Here is a 25,121-nt window from a genome sequence, read left to right as displayed (position 1 = left end):
AGTGGATTAAGACATTAAGTCTTCTAAATGGATTCTTCTAGACAATGTCTGGAATTGCAGATTTACTTCTTCTAAACAGATACCAAAACATCTCAGGGTATAGAAGCACATATTTACAACACCTGCACAAGCTTTCCCAACCAGGTACCATATAATTACTTAGTGTACAAGGGGAATACAGCTGTAATAGATGAACACTAATGTCTGCATAAATTCAGTTCAGAATTAAACTGCTACTTAAAGATGCTTTAAGGAACTATTTAATTTCCTTTCTTATTCTAGTGTAATTAGTGGAAAGATGTAGGGTTGCACAGATGCCTTATTTAAACACTTCTGTCACGTCACACCTTGTTTTAATTTGGGTAAAACCTTTTTTATGCTCAGAGTAACATCTTACATTTATTCAGCAAAGAAGGAGCAATTAAATGACCCTTTATTTGGGAAAAGCGCATCAAAAAAGGCTACCACCACGTCAGTGGGAGGCAAGAGTTGTGCGATCAAGCCACCACATTTCTTAGGAACAGGACTTCAATGAAGACCTCCCCAGCACTGGGGTTGGTGACATCACTCATGTCCTTGGGAAACGGTGGAAAACACCAGTAAACAGGAGCAGGAAAAGCCACAGACTTAGGGCGGGGCTGGAACAAGGCACAGAAAGAAACTAGGTTGTTTCAATGTGACTTATTCTTGGCCAACCCCTGTGGGATGCTGCTTCATGCCTGAGTTTCTTCTCCCCAGCACAGTCCAACAGGTGGCTTTTCATTCCACCTTTTAATGACTTTGATGTGGCCCACACCAGCTCTTCCTTTCCTTCCTTTTAACATTTGCCTCTTTTCCAGTCTTCTGCAGCTTTGCAAATGCTCCAAGATGCCATCAGCTCTTTGCTGGAGCCCTAGGATAGAGGGAGTCATGCAGGTCTGTGGAAACACAATGCAGAGATGGTCCAAGGTCTTTTTACAGACCTAGCTTGGATCTGGTTGGATTTATTTTGGACTCATGTTACATGGGGCTTTTTAGATGCGCATAACAAACGGGCTTGAAATGACCCACACAGTTTTCCTCACACTGTGCCTAAGCTGATGATTCACAGAATCACAGACTATTAGGGGTTGGAAGGGACCCCCGAAGATCATTGAGTCCAACCCCCTGCCAGAGCAGGACCAAAAAAAACCTAGGGCAGATCACTCAGAAAGGCATCCACAAAGGTCTTGAAAGTCTCTAGAGAAGGAGACTCCACAACCTCTCTAGGGAGCCTGTTCCAGTGCTCTGTAACACTCAAAGTAAAGAAGTTCTTCCTCATGTTGAGGTGGAACTTCCTGTGCTCGAGTTTCAATCCATTTCCCCTTGTCCTATCACAGGGCACAAGTGAAAAGAGGTTGTCACCTGGAGCTCAGCAGGGAATATGATACAGGTACAAGTGTACACAGTCAACTCCCATCCATCCAGACTTTCTGAGAGAAGACCTTGGCTTTGTCCTGAATGTAAGTTGTTGGACTATTTTCAGACCCAACCTGACCCTGGAATCTGCAACACTTTATTCATGTGGTGCTCATGTGAATGAGCCATGTCAGACCCTAGCTATCTCTGCATCTGCAAACTGGGTAATTCAACCACAGATGCCTGGGAGCTGGTTTTAGCTGCAAACACCTCTGTGATTGCTTCAGCTATATTCCTAAATGCTCTGAGTTGATCTTCATTAGACCCAACCAAGCTGAAAGCATCTAATTGAGGAAGTACTCCCTAATCTGTTCCTTGTCTTCTGGTAGCAGTTAATCTTTTTAGTGAAGGTGGACACAGAAAAAAAAAAAAAAGTAATGTGATCATGGAAGCCCTGCTGGAATGGGGACTCAGACTCAAAGAGGTCATTACATTGGCCAGACCTACCAGTCTTTACACAGACAAGAGGAAGTGATATTTGCTGTGAAAACACATCCTGCCCTCCGAGTGATTCCTTCTTAAAAAGAGGAAGCCTAAGCACCACTTTGCCAAAGCTTTATAGGAGCACAGGACTGTCTGCACAAACCATCGGTGAGGTCTGAGTAGGATGGAGGCTGCAAAGAAAACAAGGAAGGGCCAGCCATGAAACCCTGAACTTACTGTCTTCTCAGTTCATGCTTTAACCCATGGGTGGAACAGAAAGCAAAAAGCAGCAGGTGTTGGAAAGGGAAAGCAGCTATAAATCCAATGCAAACTCAGGATTTGGTATGTTCCCTGCCTCCCACTCTCTGTCTTCTGTGTCCTGCCTGTTGCTCTTCAGCTCATTCAGTTGTGACACCACAGCCATTTGTGGGGATGTATTTTGAACTGGATTAGGGACCTCATCCGGTTAAAAAAAATCCTACCAAGAAATGTCAGTTCTGTGATAGGAACGAGTGATTGTGAGAATAATTGAAACCAGCGTTGCCACTGAACATGTTGCATTAGGAAACCACAGCCCGAGCTCTGCAGCCAGCCTGGCCAGGCTGCTCTGCTTTGTTCTGATTTACAAATGAAATTGCTGTTAAAAGCTGAGAGTCCTCTTTCCTAGGAATTTTGTTTTGTTTTAAATAACTGAGTACTAGTGTCTTCCAGTGACAACCAATATTGTGGCTGTCTTAATCAGTGCCCGTGTTTGTCATCTTTTGTCATGAAAATAAAATTCAAAGACAGAAAATGGTGTTAGAAATGGCTGAGAGGTAAAAACACAATCAGCAGCTGCAGAGTGCAGAACATCCAGAAGCACTCCAATCACAGCAAAACAAAGCCTTACAAACCCACCAAAGTCACAGCAAAAGCTATGCTTAGTAAAATAAAATAAAATAAATAAATAGCTTCTCCTTGACAAAACTCTGCACAGCTGCTCTCCAGAGGAGGTCTGCACCCACATATGGCATGAGGGCTGAGCCTCCTGCCAGCAAGACCTTCAGGGCAAAGTACATGTCTTACATATAACCAAAGGATAGTAGAATGGTTAAGGTTGGAAGAGACCTTAAAAATCATCTAGTTCCAACCTCCCTGCTATGAGCAGGGACACCTCATGTTCTCATGCTCCCAACTAGGGGCATAAGGGCATGGAGCTGCTCTCATTCTTTCTGAGATTTTTTTTTCTTCTGGTCCATAGCAGCAATTCAAATTTTCAGACTGTGTCAATACAAGTATGTTTAACAGCACCAGGAGCATCCCTCAGCACTCCCCATCATCTGCACCACAAAATTTTAGGCATGTCTCTTGGCACCTTTTGACATGTGCCAAGTAGTTCTCTCCTGCACAGTTTCTGGGTGGAGTTCAGGAGCACCATGGGCCAAGGACTGTTCCCAGCACCAGTTTGCATGTGGCCACCCTGTTTTGGATAGTAAGATGGTTTAATGCTACAGATGCTGGCTTCTCCTTGCCAACCTGCCTCAGTGCCAAGAGATGGCCTCAGGCACATTTAATTTGCTAGTATAGACACAGCTTCAGATAGTTTTTGTGCTGTATTTTCTCTCTCACTCCCTTGTGTAATTGTTTGCTTGTGAGCTGATAGGTATTTTAGACAACATTTTATGGATTTAGCAGAAACCATTGTTTTATTTTCCTAGAATGGTCTGACTGTAAATATTCAGGTGTCCTGAGGCTTTACAGCCCCCTCCTGCAGAACTGGGACAACTGCTGGCAACAGGCACCCAAGCTAGGTGTTAAGATTAGACAGAAGGCAAATCCTCTGCAAATGCTCCTTCTTATCTTGCACCAGAAGTCCAGAGCTTTACGTGAGCTGGCACTTCTGTGGAGAAAACCAAGCATTTCTTGGCAACGCAAAGCACAGTGGCAAGTCATGATCTTAATTTGCTAATACTGTTCTGGTTTAGGGAGTCGTGCTAATGAAACTGTCGCCTGAAGAGGAGAAACAGGAGCCAGCCCCTAATGTCCCATAATTTCTGTGCTGACGGGCTCTGCTTGCGCTTTGTCCTCGCTGCCCCAACAGGGCTGCTGTGCAGCGTCATCACACCCGGCGTGTGCTGGAGAGCCAGGCAAACACTAATGCCCAATTTAACATGCAGCTCATGTGCCTTTAAATAGCAGCAAGAGCTGAGCCAAGCCATCCACTGCAGCAATTTCTGGACATATGTGCAGAGCCCTCTCCTCCCCTGAGCCCTCCCAGCCCGGAGCTGCGAGCACACGTCAGCTGCGCTGAGGGGCCGGGATTGGTGCAGCTGCTTGTCACTTCACTGTCACCCCACTGACATCTCCTCCACGCTCTCGACTTGATCCCGTTTGTAGCAAATGTAATTATAACATGGCGAATCAACAACTGTTAGCCATTTAGGTTAAATGCAATTTAATGCCCCGAGATTACCACACTCAGATGAGATTTTGCTTCACATGAACCACGCAGAGAATGTGAAGAGACTGCATCTTTCTGCTAAAGTAATTCTGGACAAAGGAAAGATTGACACTGAATTGCTCAGACTCTATTCTTCAACAGCTTTGGCATGAGTTTATAATCTGTCACTGCTCTTGGAATTCCACATGTGAGAATGGGATACGTTTGAGAGGAGAGGTTTAAAATCTGTTCTTCTTTGCGGGTGGGAGAGTCAACATATATCTTAAAGACCTCAAAATCCCTGATCATCTCTAAGGGTTTTCTTGGTCCCTTGAAGAGACTATGCCTAATATTTCACTCACACTGCCGTTGTATCTGTAAGGCATGGAAGACAGCACGAAGTGTTGCTGTTACAAGCTCTAAGCACAGGCCTAGAAACTCAAAGAGTCTATTGCAGAGCGCTCTTGTGCTACTGGGACAGCTGCCAGGCAAGGCGTGCAGGTTGCTGTTGCTGAGCTTTTGAATGATGAGAAAATGAACAGGGCTGCTCAACACAGCAAACACTCCCCCGGAGCACAAAGAGCTGTCAGCCAGGACAGCTGCTACATTTGGTAGCTTGTTTCTAGGTAGACTGTGCTAGATCTTGGTCCCAGAAGTCAGGGCCAAAACCCAAACATTTTAAAAGAGGTTTCCAGGTCTACTCATTACTTCAAGAGAAGGTTTTCTAACAAGGGATGATAGTTTTTAGAGCTCACTTGCCTTCTCAGATACAAGAGTAGACATCACTTTTCCAGCCTCCCAAACTTCCACTGCCTGACTAGGAATGCAAATATTTGTTAATGAAATTGCCAGCTATTCTCTAATTCCCAAGGAACTCAGAAAAAAATAGCCTCAAGTCTAGCAACCTTTTGTGATTTAGTGACAATGAGCCCTTTGTTTAACTTTAGTATTGAAAGCAAAAGGATATCTGAAACACTGATGTATTTTTATGAAGTCATTTATGAGCTTGGCTTTGGTAGGATCTATTAACCCGTACCTCTGTGCTCCTGAGCAGCTGCTTCAATAACAGCATTTGGGTTTACTGGCAGCAGCTTGTTGGCATGTTGGCCACATCACATAACAAATGGGAGAACTTCCACATTGAGTGTCTTAATGTCAAAAAGCCAATGCTTACTATGATCTTACTGACTTTTGTAGCTATTCCGTGTCTTACCAGGCATGTACTGTTTATAAAGCCCTTTGCTTTTGGGTGGCATGAAGTACTTGTTTTCCAGGATCCTATTGCAAGGACGCTGCTCTCCACCATGTTCTCCAAGAAGCTTTCAAGCCAACGTTGACTTGCACTGGCTGAGATCAGTATGGTAATTTTCTTGATGGTGTCTTGACAAGAATCTCAGTCTGTGTGTGGAGGTTTTCCACAAAGGGCAGGTGCTAAGAGCCAGCATCTGTGGCTGGCAAAACATGGTTCTGGCTACAAGTAGAAAAGACATGAACTAATCACACAAAGAAGAAAGCCATCCTGTGAGTTGAGGCAAAGATTAGTTATGTAGAGTGCTTTCTAGACTTTCCAAGCTTTTCCAGTTGTTTGGCACTGTTAGTCTTCCAAAAGCATCCACAAAAACAGTTGTTCTCCAGCATCATCCATAGTTCCATAGCCCATATATTTTACTACCTATTAAGGCTGCTCAGAAAGGTTGTAGTCGTTTAATGGTAGTAAAACTGAAGGTCAGCATTCCACACATGGTGATTTACAAATGTTCATCACAGTACTATCACATATTGTATTCACAAAATGATAAAACTGCATGAACTATGTTGTTTGAGCAGTCCCTGAGTTTGTATTTTACATGTAAACCAGATCCCTGCTTCTGATGGTGGCTCACAGAAGGAAGAAAAAAATTCATGATCTCTGATCGAGAGACTTCCATGTCTGGAAGCACAAAAATAGGGGTATTTTATAACTTTCAAGTATTTCACATTTAGAGCAAGATTAATCTCTTCAGTCTTAACTGCAGGATTGGCAGTGTAATGGCAAATTTAATGATATGGTCACATAGGCTATTGAAATGATTGTTTTTCTGATTAGAAATGGTCACCCAAAGTTGATGGCTCAGTCATGTAATCACAAGATTGTTGCCAACTTCTTCCCCTTCAGATGCATTTTCCATCTGGAAGGACTTGGAATCCCTTTCCAATCACATAGACTAGACCTGGAGACCCATCAGAAGTACATTTACTGATAAAGCTGAAAATGTGTCAAGACTTTCCAGAAGAAGGAAATAGCAGTGAATCACTGCAAGCACACATACCAAAAAAAAAGGAAAGATAAGTCATGTCCATGAGGATCAGGGACTACTTCTATTGTGCACTAAATAGGCCCCCAAATGAACCTGGTAAAGCAAGATAGAAGAGCTGGATATTCACACAGATTATCTAAGTTGAACTGAAAGCTTCCAACAGTGAACTACAGAGCTATGAAGACTGTGGACCAGGAAAATAAGTGGTCTTCCACTCAAAGCAAGTGAAATGAAGAATGAAACTTCAGCAGACAACAGAGTCTAAAATTCATTTCAGAGGAGAGGAGAAAGTGCACCATGACAGAATTACCTAAGAAAAATATCAGTGGTTGAAACAACAGGAGGTAAATAATGCTCCTGTCCAAAAAGGTGCTTTGTACAATTACTCTGAACAGAAACCACAGTGCCACTAAGTAGAACTAGCTGGTTCCCTTCCTAGTTCTTCATTTCTTGACTATACCTTCACACTACATAATACTAACAAACAGAGGAACTAATGGCAACTAGTTCTCTTGCACTCCAGTGACTGCAGGAAAGCATTTGACAACGATGCTGCTATAGCAGGACATTAAAAATTTACAGATTTTATTGTAGAATAATTGCTGTTTTCCAAAATCTTTTTCAGTCACCGGTAATTAAATCTTTGCTGTCACTGCGGCATGGGAGAAGGTACATCATCTCCCTGCAGTGTCTTGTATTGCTGTGTGAAAAATATCTGGCGTGGAGACTGGAGTTGCAGGGGTGTTTGTTGGTCTCGGTTTGCTGGGGATATCTATTCATCAGCAGATGAGATACAACAGAAGACAAACAGCATAGTCAGAACAGCAAAACAATAAGGTCTTACAATCAACAGGTCAAAAAACAATGGCTATGAAAATAAATATGACCTTACGAGGCACCACTGTTCTAGCAGGAGTAACTGCAAGCATTGTTGTCACATTTATTTACCCAGGCAGTGTATCTCAGCCCCTGTGGCTCTGTCTGTGGTGCAGAGCTCATATGGACAAGAGAAGAACTTCTGGTGAGAATACAGAAGTCTAACACAAATGAAATCTCACTAAACTGTGGGTCGGGAGGAGCACTAAGCTTATCAAGCACTGTTTAAACAGCTTTCTGTTGGAGATGTGCATCAGATATTCATAATAAAATAATAAGATAGAGAACACTGACAACTCAGGTGTATACACCTACCAATAGCTGACTAAAAGCAGAGATAAGAAGGCAGAATATATCCTGACAATACAGGACAACAGATTTGGTGACCCAAGGGTTAGAGAAGAATATGCTGACTTGAGGAATGACTTTGCTTGTCTGTGAAGGACTGAAGAAGTGACCTTGCAAATTATCAGATGGATCAAATTAAATGTATTGCTTTATGATAGGATTAGTTAGGGGCAAATGACCACTGCCTTATGTCCCAGCACATGGGAGGGTTGGACTGCTTTAGAGCACCCTTGTATGTTGAAGTTTCCTTTATATAGAAACCAGGCACATGGTCTTCCCACAGTGTCAAGACAATGACTATACTCATGCTCTCTACCACAGGTGGCCTGAAGTTTGCTCTCATGACCAGCTTTCCCAGCTTTACTCATTACAAGTCTGTAAACCTGCCAGTGGTTGCTTTGGACATCTAACTTCAAGCATAACCATGTGCTTAATCAAAAAGATTTTCAGGTACCATCCATCCAGCCAGGTTTTTGCTTTCCACTGAATGTGCCAAGAAACTCACCACACATCCCTGCCTGTGATAGCACCTTTTGTGATCTTCCCTCATAGAAACGGGATTTAAAATATTTGTTTATGGCAAGTTATACACTGAGTTGTACTGCATTTGAAACAAGGAGGAGACTTAGGTATGGTTACCCTGACCACCTAAGCCAAATAATCTTTTTAGATGGGTTTTAGCAACATAAACAATGTATTCCTTAAACGTATCAAAGAACTGATGTCCCTTAGTACTGTAACCCAATAGGGTCCACTTCCAACAAACAGGAGAGCTTTTTCTTAACTCATCAAATATTTGCACTGGACTATGTTAAAAGAGTGTACATCATACAGGGATATAGTCATAGGGCAGTAATAATTACACAAAGAAGTTTGTCAAGTTCCAACACGGCTGTTTACATGTCTATTTAAAAAAATAAATACCTGCTAAAGGCGTGTGCATGTTGAGGCATTTGTCCCTTCGCCTCCTAAGGCTCCTAGTGTAAGGTTTTCTATAGCTACATTGAATATAGAATCATAGAATGTCTTGAGTTGGAAGGGACACCTAAAGGTCATCTAGTCCAAACCCCCTATGATAAGCAGGGACATCTCAGAGCCCCATCAAGCCTCACCTTGAATGTCTCCAGGGATGAGGCCTCCACCACCTCTCTAGGCAACCTGTTCCAGTGATCCACCACCCTCATATTAAAGAACTTTTTCCTGATGTCCAACCTAAATCAACCCTCTTTTACCTTAAAACCATTACCCCTTGTCCTATCATTACATGCCCTAGTAAAAAGGTCCTCCCCAACCTTCTTATAGGCCCAATTCAGGCAATTGGAAGGTTGCTCTAAGGTCCCCCAGAGTCTTCTCTTCTTCAGGCTGAACAACCTCAACTCCCTCAGCCTGTCTTTATAGCAGAGGTGCTCCAGCCCTCTGATCATTTTCATGTTCCTCCACTGGACACGCTCCAACAGGTCCACATCCTTCTTGTGCTGGGGGCTCCAGAGCTGGACACAGTACTCCAGGTGGGGTCTCACCAGGGCAGAGCAGAGGGACAAAATCACCTCTCTTGACCTGCTGGCCATGCTTCTTTTGATGCAGCCCGGGATGGAGTTGACCTTCTGGGCTGCAATTGCACATTGGGGGCTCATGTCCAGCTTTTGATCCACTGGTACCCCCAAGTCTTTTTCCACAGGGCTGCTCTCTAGCAACTCTTCCCCCAGCTTGTGTTCTTATCTCTGGTTGTCCCAGCCCAGGTGCAGGACCCTGCACTTGTCAGATCATAAGCAATTATTGGAGAAGGTTTCTCAAACCCCTTTCCCAACTAAATTAAAGTACTCGATAAATACATATGTAAAGATAAGATAAAAGGAAGAAAAAGGAACAGATGGTGGCAGGAAGACAGAAGAGAGGAATTTTCTCTTGTTTTATCTTGAATCCGAAATTACATCCTTCACTGCATTTTTTTAACAACAGCATAGAAAAAACCTATCTCAGACAAAGAACGAAGACAACTTAATTGCCTTAGTACAGAAATTTGGACTAGCCAATTTTTTTAATTCCTTCTATAAAACTTGGAATGTTTTGGGATACTTTTCTCTTTCTGACCACTTTCAGCCCTGAGGAGTTAATGCCCCTAACAGGAGAGAGAGCAAGAGCAGGCTGCAGCCACCTCACCCCAGGTCTTGCTGCCAATGGCTCACCCCTGCAGGGCTTCCGAGATGATCCTTTTTGGAGGACAGAGGCCCTGCTTCAAGACAGATGAGTTCCCAGAGCCAGTTTACTGCCTGGCCACACAAGTGTGTGCTGGCAGAAGGGAAGGATCAGAGGAGGAGAGGTGGCATGTGTTTGGCAGCTGCGGGGACTGGGACATGATCTGCAGCAGGATTTCAGTTGGCTCAATGTGACTGTGGAATAAGTGTAAGCTGATGTTAAGGCAGTGGAGTCACTGTAAAGAAAGTTTTCTGTTTTCATTGCAGATCTGGTTTGTCACTGAACTTTAGCACACAGAAGTAATTATCTAGATGTTCAGTTCCACTCACCTCCGGAGTTTAAACATTGGCCTGGACCCTGGGTCAATGTGCCAAATTTTGTTACCCTGAGTTCAGTGTGTACTTGCACTTCACCTTTCAGATACCTATTTCTTTTGCTAACATGATATCTAGTCACCACGGCCTCACCAAGAGGAAACATTGACATTTATGTCCTCCTTCAGCTTCTTGGGTCTCGCCTCTGCATTTTGAGCCATGAAAGTGGCCAAACTTTATCACAGCAGGACTTGCCCCAGAAGGACACGCTGGGCAGGAGGCTCTGAAGGATGTGGACCCTGAGGTTACTACCTCCCTTTCTTCCTCAGGGTGTACCTGAGAAGCCCCTGGCATGGGTTGGCTTGTAACAGAGTAGCTATTCTGTTTCTTCAGCACCAACTGGTGCCTTTTTTCCCACTCAGGCTATAATTCAGCAATAGCTCTGTACACTTGTTTTGGGCTGTAGCCCCATATTCATTTACCAGTAGAGACTTCTGCATTGCAATTTACATGTATAATGCATAGTTAATTATAGTTCAAATTAAGCACAAAAAAATCAAGATCTGATGATCTGTTTTATCAAATCAGGCTCTGTAAGATTAACAGCCATTTTAAAATAAATGGAGTATGTAGATAACTCTTACCATTTCAGTGGCTCATTTGCAGAGCCATTAATTTTCTGGGATGCACTGAACATACAAATGGGGACCAATCTGCTCATACGAAAATCCAGTCCCTTTCTTAGTCTTCTTTTCCATCAGGCTGCTGCTCAAGCACAACAGAAGATGAAATTCCTATGTTTTAATGACAATCTGATATTTTATACCTTAAACTTCATGTCTTTTCTCATGCTTCAATATAAGCCTTCAGTAACAAACTTTGCTAAAAAAAATTAATAAAAATAGAGAGCAGATAAAAATAGAAGCTTTATTAACAATGCATGTCTTGAAACAGTGTCTGGATCTTTCTTTTCTATCCCTAAAGCAGAACAACAGTAAAATTAGTAGAGAGTGTTGCAATATCTCATCCTGAGGAGGACTTCAGAATAATTTAATGGTCATTATTTTTCCATTAATACCCCTCAGGCTTCTGCTGTCTGGGGAGGCAGGGTTCACGACCCACATGCAGAGATGGGAATTACATACAAGACTTCTACTGCCCGGACATCACTGACCATAGAGGGTTGCATAAAATGTGGATATCTTCTTTCTGGCAGGCTGTAGAAACCAGCACCTAGCCAAAACTTCTTGGCACATTTTTCTCAGGTACACAAATAGTTTGTGAATAACTAAAACACCGGGGGGGGGGGGCGGGGGGAAATTTGCTATTTCCAGTAAAAATAAAAAATAGCAATTTACCCAGATGCAGCAGTAAATGCCCTATGTTTTCCATGCCATGCTTACTGATGCTTCTGTGGGAAACCAAGGATGTATTCTAGGAACCAAGTCAATTATTCACTAGTAGTTCTTAAAGTGATCAAAAAGAAAGGTGTAACCTACTTGATTTTTTTTTAATACAAAAGAGCTATTCTTTGAGGTGCTGATCACACTAAACAGAAAATCAGGTGAATTAAGGATCAGCTTCAATAGAATGTGTAGGCTTCTACCGAGATAAAAACTGATCATTTTCCCAAATAGCACCAATGCCTGCCAAGCTAAATTATTTTATTGAAGCCAACCTCCACATTGCTTGATTCAGTATTTAGTATTTTTAACTTCAGACTAAGAAGTGAGCATTCTCTGGGAAAATAAAAAACAAGCTGTATTTAAGTGGTTCTTTTATTTAAATTAAATAACCTTAGCTTGTAACAGTGAAGAGAAAAGAAATTAAGAAAACAAAGACAAAAGCAGGAAGTAAGGAAAAGCTCTGATTGGCATTAATTTTGTTTATTTGCTTTGTGTCTGTGCCTAACAACACAAATCATGAAGCAATACCCCATTATATGAGGCTCTGTGCAATCACAACAGGAAAGGACAGGGTGTGCTCCAAGTTGTTCACCATTTAAATACAGCAACAGACAACAGGAAAGTATTGACTAATGGAGGAGAACAAGGACAAGCAGCCCTGCACACCTAAGGCAGTGGGCTCAGCCTGATAGGGCAGTTACAGAAGGGTGACTTCTTGAGGGGGATGATGGAGGTGGCTTTGAGCAGCTCCCCTGGCAGTGCTGGCCAGAGGCTGACACTTTAAAATGTTTGCTGGAAGATGTGACAACAGGATGGTAGGTGGTGGGTTCTGGATGACAGATGGTGGATGGTGGACATCTTCCAAGTTAGGAGATGATAAGAAGTACTGGTCTTGAGGAAGTGCTTGTGAGTGAAGACAAGTTTTATGAAACAGCTAAGATACAGACAATGGAGAGGTGCTAGAAGCAAGTCTCAGAGAGCTAGAAAATTATGTCTTTGCTCCTGGATAATTATTGGAAGGCTCTCCCAGTTCAGACAAGACATGCAGCCCTTCCCTCAGATGAACCAACCCCCACTTTCTTGGGGCAATCGAACAACAAGCCTGACAGGAAGTTGAGTCAATGGGACTTCAGCTTTGAATCCCTTAGGTATCTAGTAAAAAATTGAAATTGTCCAGCCCCCTGAGCCAGGCAGGAAGGATCTACCCATACTACCTGGAGGTAGAAGCTATAGTTAAGGTTCAAATCAAGGAGAGGAGATAAGGACTTACAGGAAGTAGAGATGAGTCAATGCAGGACTCCTCAGCACAGCTTAGCTAGGCTTTTATCTTCTGCCACTTCCAAACCCAGCAAAACAGCAGAATTTGCCAGCAGCTTCACCAATATTTTCTTTTCACCAGAAAAAAATACTTTTTTAACTGGACAAAACCTGCAAAAAATTAAACATCAGCTCAATTAAGGACAACTAAAACAGAGTTCTCAAACTGAGGTTCCTGCAGCACATTGCAGCCCTGTGCAGCACTGAAGAAACTCAGTTGCTGCAAACATTTTCCCAGCATCCCAAGACTATATATATATATGTGTGTATATATATATATATATATATATATATATATACACTGCAATTACCACTTTCCTGAACAATTTGCTGATCCCTCCCTTTAGCTAATCACGTTCATTGGTTCCTGCTCCCAGCAGTGCCTTCAGCAGCACCCGAGTGCCTTTTGCCTCCCAGCCAGCTGGCTGGGGCCCCCAGCCAGAAGCCAAGGCTCTGTGCAGTCCCACTGCTGGCAATGTGAGCAGGCAACTCGGGTGTTAGTTGGGATGAATCACCCATGAGAAATGCTCCTCTCTCCCTTGACTGTGCATGGAGCCAAGAAGGATTGCCAGTCTCTTGTTTAAATGTCTGACATGGGATGAAAATAGGCACTCTCAGCTTGTAATATTTTTTTCCTTACCCTTCCCTTTCTTTCCAAGCTTATAAAACCAGACTTTTTTTAAAATCCATAATGCAGAGGTTTTGGCCTACGGCTGTGAGAGAAAGCTGCATGTCATTGGGAGGGAACAACCCATCACCCTCTGAGAATGTAAAGAAGAAGAATGAACAAAAAACAATGATTCATCTTTGTGCACTTAAATATCTGAGAGTAAAAACAACCACTCTGAATGTGTAACTGAAGAAAATTGCTGTTTACAAGGTGGTGTTCTAAGAAAAAACAATTATGTGAAAGAGGTTGCATTTCAGGGAGAAGAGAAGGACAACAAAGACACTGAAATAAAGCCACCAGGGAGCAGGAGAGGGAAGAGAGGGATGATACTAGCAGAAGAAATTATGTAGGAAAGCTAAATAAGTTAACAAATCAAGTAGAGCATGTAATGACATTGATATGGTACTGAATTAAAAAAAATAAATCACAGGATCATGGAATGATATATGGCAGGAGTGACAGGAGGTAAAGAGGACATCTTGTGCAACCTCATAACACCAGCGCTGGACTTATATAAAAATTAGTCCTCACTGGTATTTCACAATCTGTTAATCTAAAATACTGCAGGTCTCCTAGGCCATCTGCTTCAGAGCTTGCTTATCCCTAAGTTTCTCCTAATGTCTTTCTGCATGACTTGCTGCCCTACCCTTGGTACACACACGGGGAGTCTGGCCCTCTTCTATGTGCAGCAATCTTCCGTCATAACCATCATAACCTGAAGAAAGTTATCCTACTTCCCCTCCCCTTCATCCCTATCTTCTCTAGACAAACCAGATCAAAGTATTTTTCTTTTTCTTTTGTCTGCAGGCAAAACAACTCTCCTTGCCCTCCTCAAGGCACTTTCCAGTTGGAGCTGTGAAGTGTGGTACTCAAAAATGGACAACATTTCAGAAGTCTTGAACCAGTTAACAAAGTGGAGGAAGAAATACTGACTGTCTTGCTTATGACTCCTCTTCCTATATCTGAGTGTGGCATCTGCCTTCTTTTACAGCAGCACCAAGCCTATGACTCATACTCATCTTTAACCACCAGCTCCATCTCTGCAGAGCTGCTGCTCAGGCAGTTACCCAATTTGTATTGGTGTAGTTGCCTATTACTACCTGTCTATCCTACTTTGCCCTTATCCTTCAGGAGTTATTGGCTATTTATTTGAGGTTCTTCTTGTAATTGCTCAGGAACTTTTAAATTCTAATGCAGCCTTTAAAAGGGTTTGCATTTCTCTCCTCCCCCAGCTTTGGTCATCCACAATACCAGTGAGAATACTGTCTATTCCTGTGTCAGAACCATTAGTGGATACAGTAGCTTCTGCTTGGCCTAGCACAGGTCCATAGGGAATATAGTCAACAAGGTTTTCAAGTCTGACCATAAGCCTCAGATAACTACACTTTGAGCACAGTTTTCCAGCACATTTGCTACTTATTTAGTACATAATTTCTTAGTTTGCTCATGAGAGAGTTTTGTGGAGGAAGACCAAAGCCTTGCTGAATTCACTGGTAGGTTGTTTCTCCAACTCACTGGTGTTTGTCTAAGAATGCTGTACATGTGCATGTCCAATCTCTGGACAGATGTGCCTGGGGACTTTATCAGTATTGGCAGTATCTAGTGGGGTAGTCCAATCCAAGCCAAGATAAAGGTTAGCATGCATTCTTATACCCACAGGATGCTTCAGTCTGAGTTTATGGACACCCTAGAAGCCTGTGATGAGGAAGAACAGGAAAGAAAGTGAATTTATACCTGGAACAACATGTCCTGAAAAAAACCCACCAATTGTCAGCCCTTACCTTTGTGACCACAGTGCTCCAGGTATTCACATAATGTTCACAGCTGCATGGTGGTTTGTTTCAGGTTGCTTTAAGTGAACAGCTATCTCAGCACACCCTTGCCCAAGAGTAAGTCAATTTTCCATGCTCTGAAAGGACACAGGACTTTGTGAAGGACTTAAAGGGGCTCCAAGTTGCCAGATTTGGCTTCAGTCAAACCAGTGTCCTTCAGTCCAAGCAGTTCACCTCAGATGAGCCAAATTAATTCCTACCAAGGTGAATCAGACCTGTTCAAACAATCAAGCAAAAACTTTGCTCCTGATCCATATGAATAAAAAAAATGGGTCTTCCTGCTATGAAATATCAGTTAAATAGGTTATATGTTCTCTCTCCAGAGAAGATGGTCCCTCACCAACAGCACCTTTATGTTCTACCATCAGAACTGCATCCACAAGATTGTACTGATCACAATTACAGGTGCCTTTACTTTCCAGAGTATTGAGGGTTGAAGAGAGGTGGAGTTAATTCAATGGTGTCCAGGAAAAAAGTATTCAAAAAACATTAATTGGAAGGCTCAGGCTGATTTTCTACAGAAGTCCAAGGAAACAGATGAGCCTTGAAAATTGAGTATGGCTGTTGCTTGAAACTGTGGGCAGAGCAGGCTGAGGTAATTGGCAATGTAATCAGTATCTAGTTGTTACAGCACTGGAGGAAAATCTGATGTGTCATGTCCCAAAATAAATATCTTCTCTGCACAATAGAGGAGACTGATCATCCTCAGCTTCTTCATCCAGAATATCATAAGGCTGGTCAACACTTGGTCATGGCCAGACCAAGAGAACTTCCGCACTTCTCTGGAGTTTGAAACACTGAAATTTGTAGGCTAGTCTTTCCCTAGGGCAGCCAAAAGCTCTGGGTCTTCTAAGTAAGGGCCCTCACCCCAACAGAGGAGGGAGAATAAATCATGACAGGGAGAAATGTGAAGACTGGCATGGCATGCCAATACATCTGCCACTACAGAAGAGCAGACCCTGTTACACGGACAGGATGTACTCCTGAGAAATTGGCATAGTGCAGTATTATTTGGAGAGTCAAATACCATATACCAGCAAGAGACAGATAGACCTGTACTTGAACTGAGTCCCAGGTGAGCTGTAGAGTACATCTGTCCATAACAGCTCAGGGAAGACAAGTCCTGACCAAAATCACATTCAGATTTGCACCTGTGAAGTCCAGGGACTATAGATTGTCTTTAGCTTTCTGTCTGTTGTCCAAAAGCTTTGAGGATTTAGAGAGCTCCACAATGACCCTGCAGGGGGATACCACCCCACTGAATCCAAGCAGCTATTTTAGTAGACATTGGCATGGGGCACAGGGAACGTGGTACCCATTAGGATCTATTTTACCCCATGTTTTAAAGTTGCAGAGGGTTACTTATCCTTAGACTTTAGCTTGATTCCTTGAGCAAATATTTTTTGGCTCTGTGAGCATCTCTGAGAGCTGGAATACTGATGATGAGCTTCACTAGTAGCCATTTGGGGCCTGGAAATCTGGAGCAGGGTTGTACCGTGCTAGAGTTAAACTTGAAGACCTCTTACCCAGTTACCATTTGGCCAATGGAAAAGTCCTTATGCCATCCTAAAAGGCAGTCAGTCTCTTTGCTAACTACAATAAATAAAACTGGGTAGGACTTGTTCTTTTGCCTTAAGAACAGGTGGTGTGGCACAGATCACTTCCATTGGGCTAACGTCCTTCATTCCCACCCATACTTCCTGTAGGGAAGAGTTTCAGACTGAACCAGGGGAACTCTCTGAGGTCTGCCAATTGGCACAGACCAAAAGCATGCCAGGCAGTGTTAAGCAGCACTTTAACAGCAGCTAAACAGATGGGATGGCTGCTGGCAAGTTCTCAAGCCTGTACCCAGACTCTCTTTAGTTCCCTATAGTAGCATAGTATATACCCCTATAGTAGTATAGGGGTCATCTTTGGTGCTGATACAGACTGAACTGGAAATGCAAAGCCCAGGGCTTTTTTAAAACACTGAGAATTTTAATGAGGAGAAATTTCTGCAGGACTTCCTTCTCCAGAGTTTTCTGCTACATACTGATTTTGAATCCCAGGGTTAAACTCTTGACAGTGTTGCATGTTTACCTATAGAGAATGGGTTGTGTATCTAAACCAAGGATCCCAGAGGATGCCCGTACAGCCTACTCCTCTGGGTGTGGTCACTGAGTCTGGCCTTCAATGGGAACTTCAAAACCAGACTGTGTCCGCATGCACCAGGGCTCAGGACAGACTGGAGTCTCAGGAGCTCCAGGAGTCTTAATATAAACGTTTAAATAAAAATACCTCTCCTTTTTCAGGGAGAGAGATGCCAGAGCAGGGACAGTGAATGAAAGGGTATGTCAAGCTGACATCCAAGTTGAACATCTAAGTATAAATCAAAGAAGGCTCCAGTCATAAGAAGAGATGCAGATGTGCAAGGGGATCTGAGGGCATATGGACAATGACCATATATTATGTATAGACATGGCCTGGCAGGGCAGAGGCAGGACATGCACTTGCTTGACAATGATTAGGCTAGAAAAGACTATGGCCATGAGATATGGTCCCTGTTCAGTCTGAATGGTTCTTTGGACAATTGCTGCAAGAAATGTGAAGTCAACTGCATTTTCCTATCAACAAGATCACTCTCTGTTTTTCAGAAATAGATGAGTATGTTCTTGACAGATGTGCTGGCTATTGCTCATCTTTTCTTTTTTTTTAATGTTCTTATTTTTTCCAGTCTTTTTCTGAGAACTGAAATTTGGAAGACTGGTCAGTAATTTCCTGAAAGCTTCTTTCCCTGCTTTCTGAATATATTTAAATTTATGTCTGTATCTTTTCCAGTCCTGTGAAACATCACCATCCTCCCCCAGTGTCCAAAGACAGTGACTACTGGCTCTGCAGTTGCTTCTGCTGGCTCCTAACAACTCTTGGATCAATTGCAAGCCCAGAATATTTGAAAACATCTCCCTTTCTATTTATTCTGCAACTTATTCTTTGCCTGTTCAGGCTTCAACATTTACCCCAGTCATCCATGTCAACTGTGATGGTATTCAGATCTCAGCTGAAAGCCTCAATGAAGACAAAAGCAAAAAAAAATCCCAATAAGTAATACTGAGTCCTTTGTTCCAGTGTGTGCTCAGTAAGAAAATTATGTGCTTTAGTAAAATGAGGAGCGGATTATAAAAGTAACAGTAAAGGAAAAGGTGGATAAAGTTCTGGTGTGGATCGAAAATGTGAACCTCACACAGTGTCTTGCCTTCTCCAGAGCTGATAAAGTTTGTTAATGAACCCCTAACAGAAATACTAAGAATTTCCTTCATATAGTCATGAGGAGTTCTTGAACTGTGGTGCATCAAATCAAAGCAAATGGAGATTAATATAAATTTTCAAAAGACACAGTAAGAGTGATGCTGGTCACTGCTGTGTTTGATAAATCTAACTACACTCAGGAGAAAAGCAACAGAAAAATACTAAAGCAAGAGTCTCTCTATCTAGAAGGCAGGCATGAACTTAAAAAGAGCACTTCATATTGTATGAAATCAATTGCATATTTTATGGAAGTATGAACACATGGAGTGCAGATAAAATTAATCTGGATTCACAAGAGGGCTGGATATCTTTTTGAAAAAATGTGCTGAGCATCAACATGGTTTCAAAGATCAGCTGAAGAGCTGTAAGTAATTATGTCTTTCAGTTTCCCTCTTTCAGCCTCTCTGTTTTCTTCTCCATCATCTACACAGCAGAGAGGATCTCTTTCCCTTTGGCTTGTCCAACGTTTATTCCCTGCATCCCCCCCTGAAGAACATGCCTCTCCTCTGCCACCTTGACTCACCTGGCACCTTTCTCCTGCTTCCCCATAATGTTTTTGACCAGCTCTCAGTGGTTCTTCACCCTGGCCCATTTATGAAATCTAATGAGTGAAAGGCAGTAGGTAACCAAGCTCTTTCCCAGCTGGGAGGGCTGCAGTCAACACAGACAGAAACACTGATGTGCTGTGCAGGGCAGAACCAGGGTCCTGACCCCAAAGGACAATGCAGACCCTTCCTGAACCATGATGCTTCAAAATGGCAGTGCAAGCAACCTGCTTGCCAAGCACAAAGCCAGGAAGACAGGGTGTTTGGAAATGCGTGGTTCAAGGTGGGCCCCAAATGTCACCTGCCACGGAGGTGTCTCACTTCAGTCCTCCAGGCCTCCTTCCCCCATGTCCCTTCTGGTTAAAAAGGAGCCAAATTAAGATGGTGAGGGGACAAGTTTATTCATCCAGGAAATGTGGTGGCAGTCCTTGAGTGTCAAACCCATGTCCATCAGTGAGGTGCCCATTGCTGGACTGGACTGGACAAGCTGGAGAAGAGGCCACCCCTGTGTAGGTGCAGCACTATTGTCCAGAGAGGGAGGCTGAGAAATGAGGTTTCAGGAAGATCAGCAGTAGCTGAGTTGGTGGGCACGAGGTGAGAGGACACCAGGGCAGATGCACTCACACCCTCCTCCCAGCATCTGTGGCTGGAGCTGCTGCTGACTGTCCTAGTTTCTGGACAAGCTGCTGCCCGTTCTCAAAGTTCATTGAAAGGAAGCAAACAGCATGAGAACACCCATTGATTTTTATTTCTTGCCAACATAGTTGGTGTGTTTCATTCAGAGTTAAACCTGACATTTAAAATTATGATGCAGCATGTGAACCTGTTCCACATACAAAGATAGAACATGTGTTGAAACACGGGGCTAACATTCTGCAGCTCCACTTTCCATCCAAATAGAAAGTGTTTTCAGGGTGAGTTGGCCTCCAGAGTAGTGTGGGGTGGCCCCTGTTTGGGACTCCCCACATGCCCCGCACAGGTCCAGGCACTAGCTCACATGCAAGGGCAGCAGCATGTCCCTGGAGGGCTGCTAAAATAAACCCCTCAAAGGTGAAGGCAGGAGCTGGCCTGCAGGCTACCTGTTGGCCTTGATTACACATTCAGAAGTCCTACATGTGATATCTTTCCTCTATAGATCCAAAAGCTATTTAGAAAATAAATAATCTTTATCCTTGTTTCTGATGTGGACCTGCAGAGGGTAAAAGTTTAGGTGATGTATTCATGCCCACATAGGAACTGCTGGGAAAGCTAAGAAACAGGTATTTACTCCCTTGCACCCAGTCCCGTTTTCTCTAGAAAATGTCCACGGATGGTGACTGGTTCCAAAGGCAGGACTTGACTGAGCAGTTCTGCCTCATCTTGCCTTCAAGTTAAATGTTGATCAACATGGTTGTGCCAGAAGATATTGCTGCCTTTGAAGATGTTCTTCCAAACAACATGAAGCAGATCTAGTTTACATTAAAAGGTCTAGCTAAATAAAACCACCAAGTGTTTACACCTGCTTATTTCCCTTCAACTGTGATGGAAAGAAGGTCTCAGCTGGTAACTGTTGAGAGTCCAGGAGAAGCTGGCAGGAGTAGAGGAAAAGTGTATCAGGATGGATCTTCCTACTACCTCGCAAACTGTGCTGACACTACTCATGGTTATATTTGGTTTTGGCCAGTGTAGTGCTGCCTCCTCCCTCTGCCAGATCCAGCTGCAGTCACTGTGAGGACCTGCTCCTTTGCAGTTCAGATGGGGCAGCCACCCCCTGTGCCCCGCCTCATTGGTTCCCTCTGGGACTGCTGAGCTTTGGAAGGGAAGCATCTGCAGGGCATCAGCATCACCCTCCTCTGGTTCACAACAAATCAGCCCAAGTGATCAAACCGCCACTGGTTTAAGAGAACAGTTGCTTTGTCTTTGCAGTGCTGGTGTGCAGGAAGACACCTGTGCTCTGCTTAAATGGAGTCAGATCCAGGGGAAGCAGGCGGGAAAGAAGGCAGGGAGGGAGGAAGGAAGGAAGGAACAGGAGATAACTATGTTTGCAGCTGCCAGGTGGGCTGAATTTGGCTTACATTAATTTCAAGTTATTTTTAGTTGCGTGCATGTTCCTGGGCCTGGGGTTTTCCTAAAGTGGGACTTTAGTAAGTATAAAGAATAAACCCCAACAGTTGCTGCTTTCATAACTCCTGAAGCAGCTGAGACCAGTCAGAGCTCAGGGCCTCCTGCTGTATCAGCTCCACCCCTGTTGGTCCCCCACATCCTCAGCCCTTCAAACCCACAACTAAAGCCATCTCTGATGCTCCCCTGTGAGGGCTGCAATATTCCCAGGGACAGGTGGCCCAGGTTTATGGCTCTGTGTTCATGTTTGTTAACATATCCTTAACACGGTGCTCACAGCCTGGATTTACTGCACAAATCTTCTCTAGTGGGAGATGTCCCTGCCCATGCAGGGGGGTTGAAACTAGATGATCTTTAAGGACCCTTCCAACCTAAATTGTTCTGTGATTCTATGAAATTGATGAGCAAAGGCTCATCAAGCCAAGAGCTTCCCTTGCATCTAGCACCACTTTCAGTTTGTTGTCTAGGATGAGCCTACACTTCCCATTTCTTTTAATGTTATCAGAAAATCTCTAGGATTTTTTCTGCTGCAATTCTTTTGAATGTTGGCAGCATTTTGGAATTTCAGTTGTACAAAACCCACCCCCCAAGATAAAGCTGTTGGGAGAAGGTCACACAGCATGTGAAGCGAGTAAAGGAAAGTCTAAAGCAGCATACCAAAGGGCTAATTAAATGGGACCCTGACCGTTAGTGAGATTGTTGTCAAAAGAGCAGTAAATATTATTTGCACTTTTATGAACAAGTAATTAATATAATCTGTTTAAATTGTCTCATTATACATTATTATTTGTCACCTGTTTACACAGCAACATTTTTTTCTTAAGAAGACAGTCAGCCTTTGAGAAAACAGATAAAACCATTTTGTTTGAGTAACTGTAAATCACTCTTCCAACATCCTTCTTTTTCCTGTTACAGAGATCCTAACTCTGTCTTCTTTGTTATTAATAGATTTTTTGCTGGCTACTCCAAGTGCCACAGAAATCACACAGATATAAAATGCACTGTAAATTACAAAGTCTCTCCCTCAGCCATAAATGGACAATAATCTATTCATGGTAACTTCTGCATAAAGTGGCTTTCAGGAGATTGTTTTACAGATTCCTCATAATATTTACACACTGAGTGCAGACAAGCATTACACAGAGCTCCCTTCAGCAGCAGCAGCAGCAGGCTGAGCTCTCCGCCAGCGCTGGCTGAGTCCCGCCGGGGCAGCTGTCACGGGTGGAGAGGTGGCACCAAGCTCTGCTAAACAGCAACGTGCTGAGAGCCAGGGAGGTCAAACCTTCATGCCATTGAATGGAACAAACTGGCCACAAGCTCATCTCTCCTCAGCCTCAGCCCTGAGTTTGGAGCTGGGATGTGGGGAAGCCTGTGGTGGAGTTGGAGAATGATGGGGAAGTTTTGCCACTGAGCACATGGACCCTACCAGGGCTGGAGGGAAACTGCAAGAGCTGGGACAGTGTATATGTATCCTACACACATGGTGAGATGCTTGTAGGTCTACATACACCTGTCTAGAGCAACCCAAGAAACAGGCCATACTTGGAGAGAAACAGCTGCCTCGGGGAACATGGATGGTGCTTTCAGGGATGGTGAGAGGTCCCTGGCACTGGCTCGAGGGGCGACTGATGCACTCTTTGTGGACTGGGACCCAGCCCTTCTTTGCCACTGAAAGCAGGCAGCCATGCCAAGGGGTGACTCCTGCTTCCTCCTCTGGGCAGACTGCCCATTTCTGGGCCAGGGGCTCCACAGGTTCAGAGCAATGAGGAATGCAGGGCACAGAGCAAGATCTAGGATCTCCTTGTCATGGTTTGGGCCCAACACGACAACAAAGAAACAGCCCCGTGGCCGCTCACTCAACCTTCTCTCCCCCAACACACACTGTGGGATGGGGAGGAGAAAGCCCAACTAGAAGCTCATGGGTCGAGACAAAGGACAAGGAGGGTTCTTCACCAAGTAAGGTCCTGGGCAAAACAGACTCAACTTGGGGAAAAATAATAATTTAATTTCACACCAATCAAACACACACAGGACACAGACAACACAAAGAGCAGAGCTTGCATATGTTACCCCACCCTTCCCTTCTTTCCAGGCCCAAATCACTTTGTTCCCGGTTTCTCTCCCTCCTTCCCCCCAGCGGCACAGGGGGACAGGGGATGGGGTTTAAAGTCAGTTCACAGGCTGGTGGTTCTTGCTGCTCCTTCCTCCTCAGGAAGAGGGATTCCTTACAGTCCTTCCCTGCTTCCCCACGGGGTCCCTCCCACGGGAGAGAGTCCTCCACGAACTTCTCCTTCATGAGTCCTTCCCACGAGGTCCGGAGCTGCTCCAGCCTGGGCTTCCCACAGAGTTATGGGCTTCTTCGGGAACAGTCACCTCCCCTGGTGCGGGGTCTTCCACAGCTGCATAATCCAAGCCCACAGGCAGCAAATCTTCTGGCCACAAAATCCAAGTCCACTGGCCAAGTTCACCTCTCTTGGCACCTTCAGGGAATGTTCCACCATGTTTGTTCCTCAACGAGTGCAGGGGGACAGCTGACATCTTGTCATGGGTTGCAGGGAAACTTCTGCTCAGGCACCTTCTTCCCCTTCTTCCTTACCAACCACCTGGCAACTTCACCCCAGCACTGCCTTTCACCTCTCCAGCTCAGTTCTTCCTCCCACTGTTTGCTCTGCTGAGGTCTTTTATCAGTTCTTTTGTATGTTAATCACTGAGGTGCATCTATTGTCCCTCTAATGGCTCCTTGGCTGGTTTTGGAGCAGGGGAAGCTTCTCAGCTTCTTACCAGAGCCACCTCTGGGGTCCTTCCCCCACTACCAAAAAATCCCACCAAACCAGCACTCTCCTTTAATGTCTTATTTGCAGAGCACCACATTTAGACACCAGCATATATCTTTGCAGCCCCAAAGCATCATAAGCTCAGCAAATGAACCTATGGTCCTTGCTGATGAGTTTCTCCGTGACAAGTTCCACCAAGCAAGGGTGCACCTAGGTGCTGTTACATCCTCTCCATACACTGCTAGTTGTACAGCTCCAGCCACCTCCCGGTGTCCACTGGACTTGGCATGAAAGCCATGAGGGAGTTCTGTGCCTCTTTCAGCATGGCTATTAATATTAGATCACCCCAAATAACAATGTTGCCTTACAAAAGATCAGCCCATCTAAAACAAATGTTGCCTGTTGCCCTGGTCTTCAAACATTACACCAGAATCAGGCCACAATGTCATTATCTTCTCACTTGCTTTCTGTCCCAGCAGCTCTTCTGTGGACCAGCTTTGGCTGCCGGCAAGGAGAGAGAGCTATCCCCAGTACCACCCCACAGTGTCCACTCATGAATGCTGAAGGAATTTGATTAACAATGTGCTGAGCTGGGCAGCCAGTGGGTGTGAACCTGCCTGTCTCCCTCCAGAGAGGAGAACAGCCCAGGCAGGACACACACCAGTCCCCGCTGGTGGGACTTGATGCCTTGCACAAAGCATGGTGGGCAGAGGACTCACCAGCTCAGGGCTTAGGGAGTCACCAGAGAGTGGTGGGGTCAAATTCCTGTCTGCAGGAGCAAAAAACATGGCTCTTCCACATATGGGCTGTGTGCTCCTCCTGGGAACAGCTGAGCTTCAGCTCCTGCAGTAGCAGCAATAGGAAGAATTTGCTGCTTTGTTC

General features: G+C 44.2%; 2 long non-coding RNA genes across 2 annotated transcripts; both read right to left on the bottom strand.

The window, feature by feature from the left end:
• Positions 1–391: 391 nt before the first annotated feature.
• Positions 392–13,423, bottom strand: LOC127382267 (uncharacterized). Its single transcript, XR_007888911.1, has 3 exons — positions 13,345–13,423; positions 12,987–13,144; positions 392–917 (listed from the first exon to the last, which is right to left on the bottom strand). It is a non-coding gene; the product is annotated as an uncharacterized LOC127382267 (long non-coding RNA).
• LOC127382271 (uncharacterized) lies at positions 7,145–10,048 on the bottom strand. Its single transcript, XR_007888912.1, has 2 exons — positions 9,961–10,048; positions 7,145–7,348 (listed from the first exon to the last, which is right to left on the bottom strand). It is a non-coding gene; the product is annotated as an uncharacterized LOC127382271 (long non-coding RNA).
• Positions 13,424–25,121: the final 11,698 nt, after the last annotated feature.

Source organism: Apus apus, chromosome 1 (genome assembly GCF_020740795.1).
Source record: "Apus apus isolate bApuApu2 chromosome 1, bApuApu2.pri.cur, whole genome shotgun sequence".
In the NCBI taxonomy this organism is placed as follows: Eukaryota; Metazoa; Chordata; class Aves; order Apodiformes; family Apodidae; genus Apus; species Apus apus.
Note: the sequence above shows the minus strand (reverse complement) of the source record. Positions and strands in the feature narration are given on the sequence as shown.